General features: G+C 37.9%; 1 protein-coding gene across 1 annotated transcript in view; it reads right to left on the bottom strand.

The window, feature by feature from the left end:
- The window catches only part of FURIN (furin, paired basic amino acid cleaving enzyme), a 1,258,063-nt gene that overhangs the window by 848,917 nt on the left and 403,146 nt on the right, over window positions 1-6,000 (bottom strand). The gene's annotated exons all lie outside the window — the stretch shown is intronic.

Here is a 6,000-nt window from a genome sequence, read left to right as displayed (position 1 = left end):
ATTTTGTTTTTGACATGTATCTACAGGTTTTTTTTGGGGTGTTTTGTGTTAATTTCTGGCATTGGTGTTATGGAAGGAGCATGCAAGGAAACATGGTCGCTTGATGTTTCAACGGATTCTGTTAACACGCGATTAAAAAACTTTTTGGAAAATGGCAACAATCCTTTGTTTGGGACTGATGAAAGTATCGAAGTTATTGACTCCGATTTTGATGCTCGAACTGAGCAGTTAGTCAGGACTCTGAAAAGAGACATTGAGAATGATTTATATAAATTTAAGAGGCTAACAGCCCAACGGTTCCACATGGAAGCCTGTTTAAGTATGGGCGTTATACCTCGAGGTCTCCGAATTTTAACAATGCCAACGTACGGAGACACCTATCCCACATTATTGGCCAGGTGGCAACAGATAAATTTGAAGGCGAGTAAGGAATATATACAACTTCTTATTGATTTCTTTTGCCCTATTGGAAATGATTTAAAAGGCAGAATACTGGAAATACAGAACAAATTGTTTGAGAACTGCGGGGCTGACGACACTGATTTGTTTATGCATGAGCTCATGGATCGTATTTCAAGGTATGAGAAGAATCTTTTGAATAACAAACGGAAGAAATTGGCATGCTACTCCTTTGACTTTGCCAACAATCATGTGTTTGTTTGGCCCAGAAACACTTTTACTACAGATCGACCACCTCAAGCATCTACAACTCATAGGATGAGATCTAACAACTTGATTCAAGGGCAACAGAGTTTTAGGGGCAACTCAGCTCCTAGAACTTTAAGAGAGAATCAATCTACATTCTTGCCGCTCCCTGTCAATGCACAATCAGAGTCTGTGCCAATAGATAGGCCAGTTTCTGGTGTAGTATCCTCTGAGGACAACGATCACAACTCGGACAGACTCTTAACCAACCAGGTGACTTCACCTCGAGAAGTAGGTTTGGTGTATACTACACCGAATGAGGGGACAGATATTATACCTTCTGCTGTATCCAAAGCCAGACAGGATTTGGCTGCTACTTCCACACTATCAGGAGCAGTAAGAAGGAAAATACAGCTGGATGCACAACATTTGACGGATTTTCCATTACCAATACGAGCAGGAAGGAAGCGCTCGTTGGATCTAGATACCAGTCGGGGGGGCCAAGAAGAAAGAACCTCCACATTTACAACAACAGACAACATTACAAACACTTTGGCATCCCAGTCATTAGTATATAACATATCGAGATACCCTTTATCTTCTTCAGAGAAGACGCTACTTGAGAAAGGTCTTTCCTTTATACCTACAAGCAATATGGACATTAGTCAAGCATTGCTGTCAGTGAGATTATTTGCACGAAGAATTGCATTAAAATTATTGTATGCAAAAGATGCTTCTACTGACCCCTCCTTAGTGTATGATAGTTTTAGACGAAGTCGTCTTTATACACCACATTTACAAGCCAATTTGGAGGTGTTTGTTAAAGCAGTTGAATCCCAACTATATGCTGATTTCAGCCATTCCTCCAATAAGAAGTTCAACAACTTGACAGAGTGTGAATATAGTGCCATCACTAGTCTTCGTAATAACAAGGACATTACGATACGGGCAGCCGACAAGGGAGGTCCGGTTGTGGTGTTGGACAGTGAGTATTACAACTCAAAAATGACTCAACTCCTTAGTGCTGACTCGTATGAAGTCATACAGCTTGAAGACATTTACATAATGCAATCCCGTGTTTTATGTGCACTTAAGGAATGCAAAGATATGTGTCTGATCAATGAAGACTTGTATCAATACTCTCAGGTAGATTTTCCCCTGAGTCCCACTATCAGTGGCCTACCTAAGATCTATAAGAATCCAACAACACCGGATTTTAGACCTATTGTTTCTTGCTCGGGTTGGATAACCGAGCCAATCTCAATTTATCTGGATCATCAGTTGAAAGAATTCCTAACAAGTTATGAAAATGTGCTGCAGGACACTGAACAATTTTTGAGAAGTTTGTATGCGGCAACTTGTAGTTTTGACATGACTGATACTACATTCTTTGTAACGATGGACGTAATTTCACTATTCACATGCATTCCTAATGAACAAGGTATTGCTTATTTGCAATCCTTTCTGAAGAGAACCCATAGTTGTCCTATCCAGAAAGTGGATTTTCTCTGTTTTTTAGTAGAACTTGTTTTGGAGAACAATATCTTTTTGTTCAACAACTGCTATAGACAAACGAATGGCGTGGCGATGGGCACGAGCTGTGCCAACAGCTACGCCAATCTGGTGATGGCAGAGTATGAAACTAGATATATAATAGGTGATCCACATATAAGGTGGTTCAAAAGATTTGTGGATGACCTCTTTTTCATCTGGGAGGGGTCAATAGAATCATTACATGATTTTCACACCATGCTTAATAATGCCAGTACTTTTATTAAATTTACGATGAGTTTTTCATCTCAAAACATCGATTATCTTGATGTGAAGGTGTTCAGACAAGAAGGCCGTATAATAACATCGATACACAGAAAAGCATGCTATAAGCCTTCTTATCTACATAGAACAAGCATGCACAATCCACATATCTTCGGAAATATAATCAAGGGACAGGCTATGCGGATATCTAGACTGTCAAGTAAGGATCAACAGTTCCATGTAGAATTGGCACAATTGAAGGCGGGCCTAGTTGATCGGGGCTACCATGAGAATGAGATTCATTCAGTATATAACAACATGGATTCACTTCGGAAGAATAGAGCACAACCTTTCTTTTCGGCCGCTGTGAGTACAAAAATGGGTAATAATACTAGGCCAAGCTTTGAACCTGTTGTGATACCCTTTAGTGGTAATACCCATACTCTTATGCAAGCAATCAAAAGTAATTGGAACATTTTAATGGTTGAAGAAAGAACTAAAGAGATAGTTGGCAAATTTCCTAGGTTTGTTTACAGCAACATGAGCAATTTGAAACAGATTTTATGCCACAACCTGGGGACTGATTCTCATCTCTCTCCAGCTCGAACAGGATTAGAGAGAACTATGAAGTGTGACAAGTGTCCACAGTGTCGCTATATAGACACATCACATTACTTCAAACATCCGGATAGCGGGAGATTATGGGATATAAGAGTGGATACTAATTGTAACAGCAGGAACATAGTATATGTGGCACATTGTGTCAAATGCTATTGTTATTATGTGGGCAAGTCGAATCGTTCCCTGCGTGAACGCATTAGAGACCATTATTATTGTGTGGCCAGAAGGGATGACAGTAGTGCCTTGGCAAAGCATATACTGAATACAGATTCTACCCATGAATTTTGGTTTCAAGTATTACACCTTGAGAGTCCATCCCCAAGGTTGGGAGATATCACAAACAGAACAGAGGAGGCAGAACTACGCTGGATTTTGAGATTGGGTGCACACAGGGGAAGGGGTCTGAATGAGATGGTTTCCCTTAAACCCCATCTCAAAGGGAGAAGTCTACGTTGAATTTGTTCAGCAGTCAGAACGTTATCCATCCACTATGTCCAACATCACATGCATTATATTAGGGACTCTTCTGTTTCATCCCTGGCCTCACTTTTACCATATACCACCCATATACATACAAGTTGTATCCCTAATCGTGAAGGTTTACATTCAATACTATCACATGTATCATTTTGGGATCCTTTGTTGTCCCACTTCTGGTCTTTTTTGACTACTCATTACATAAAAATTGACCAGTTTTGTCCTTACTAGTGAAGGTTTATATATATCCGATGTCACATGGTAATTTGGAGTTTAGTTCTTATCTTTTTGATGTCCTATCTTTACATCTACATCATAATGCATTTTATCAGTTTTCCATAATTATTAATCCTTAACCCATGCTCTAGTGAAAGAATGCGCTTTTATCTGGTTTCTTAGTGATATGATACGTATGTATAGATTAACGTTAGATTTTTGTTCTTTAAGCAGATCTCACCGGCCCTTTAATAATGTTAATAATGTTTGCAACACAGGGGCATCTTATTATACATTGGGTCTGGAATCTGTGCACTTCGGAGAAGTAAGGGATTCTTATTTCCCAATTTTTAATTTGATAAAGGTAAGGGACCGAGCGCCTAAATATCTCTAAGCCTTGCTTTGGTTTACGCATGCGCTTTCATCTGGTTTTCCAGTTACATGATATGCATGCGTAGATCAACGTTAGATTTTTGGTCTCACCGGCCCTTCAATAATGTTTGCATTATAAGGGGTGTTTCATCATATATTTGGTTTGGAATCTGTGTACTTCGGAGAAGTAAGGGATTCTTATTTTTAACATTTAACTGACAAAGGTAAGGGATCGCTTTTCTATAAAGATTTAGATTGCTGTAAACAGCTTTACATATGCCTTCACCTTTGAATATAACTTTAGCGTCGTCAGATTTTAAACGAATTTGTGCTTTATGCTTTCATTGATGCATATGGTGTATCCTAGAGATATGGTATTTTGCAGGTTAAATCAAATGCACTGCAAAACATCTTGGTTTTGTTTATAAAAAGTTCGCCTAAAGTGTTGGACTTTTAAGAAAGCACTTGCGTTGTACATAGGAGTATGGTTATATTTACATACGTATTTTAACATCATTAATCATTAGGCTAGATTTGATTATGAAATCACAGTTGGCCTCTTATGTTTTTATGCATTTACTCTTTATGTATTTGTGATTTATGTTGGATATTTCTAAGCACAGTGTGATGAACGCTGATGAGTAATTACAGTTCAGGTGTTTCAGGTTCTGGCGTTTACGCACTGATTCACGAATTGTTTCATTGGCTGTATGCATTATACTTGAATTGGTTAGTAATGTTTGATTGGAGCATCAGTTATATTGTTTTATTTAAATATGTTTTAACTATTGTATTTTACTTATCTGAAGAAGCGGTGTTATATACCGCGAAAGCGCTCATAATAAATTTGTTTTTTCGAGACTTGGATTTTTGGATTTCATCTGCAGCTACAGGTTTTTTGAATCATTTCATTTTTATTTACGGCTTCTCTTAAGACTTTGATTTTGGATTTTATCCGCAGCTATAAGCGTTTTGAGTTACTCATTTATATCCACGGCTGAGTGGTACTCAGCTCCTTCCACTCTTTGGTTTTCGTTTTTGACATTTATCTACAGGTTTTTTGGGGTGTTTTGTGATATATATATATATATATATTATTTTTATTTATTTTTTTATTTTTTATTTTACATTTGTTGACCGGGCTAGTCTAGCTGGATGCATGTCCATTTTCAGTAGAGGCCCGGGGAGAAAAGCTCCATGTTGAGTAGAACAAGCCATTAACAAATGATATACAAACTAACATTATAGAATAAAAAACACCAAAATTAAGTACAATCATGAAAAAGTATACAGAAGAATATAGCAAAATAGAAGGAAGTAACAATTAGTTGTATACAAAAACAGAGCATAAAAATTTTTTTTTTTTTTTTTTTGTATAAGGCATGGCCAGACCAATAAACCTAGATGAAATATTGATATTTAAGTGGAGACTTCAGTAAAAAGTTATATCCTAAGCAGAGTTAGAAAAGAAGGCTATTTAAACCAGGAAGTTGTAGATGGGAGGAAGCAGCAGTTAGTCAGGGATAGAACAGGAGCATAACCAGTGAGTCATGAAATGAAGCTTAAGCTTCTGTTTGAAAAGAGTATGAGAGCAGAGAGTTGTAAGTTCAGAGGGAAGAGCATTCCAAAGTCTACCAGTGGAATTGCAGCAGAGGGAGTCTCCTGCCAAAGTGTTGGATCTGCAGGTGTTAATCAGAAATTTGTTGGAAGAGCATAGGTTTTTTGGATTTTGGTAGAGGGTAAGGAGGCTTGCAAGAATAGGAGTATTGGAGAATTGGTGTAGGGTTTTGTGGGCAATAGTAAGCTGAGAAAAATGGAGATGGTGTAGAAACTCTAACCAGTCAAGTTGATAAAGATTTAGACAGTGATGAGTTCGATAAGGAGAGGCAGCAGCAAATCTAGCAATATTATTAT

This window comes from Protopterus annectens, chromosome 7.part0 (assembly GCF_019279795.1).
Source record: "Protopterus annectens isolate FY-2018-M chromosome 7.part0, PAN1.0, whole genome shotgun sequence".
Taxonomy (NCBI): domain Eukaryota; kingdom Metazoa; phylum Chordata; order Ceratodontiformes; family Protopteridae; genus Protopterus; species Protopterus annectens.
This window is presented reverse-complemented; position numbering and strand designations above follow the sequence as displayed.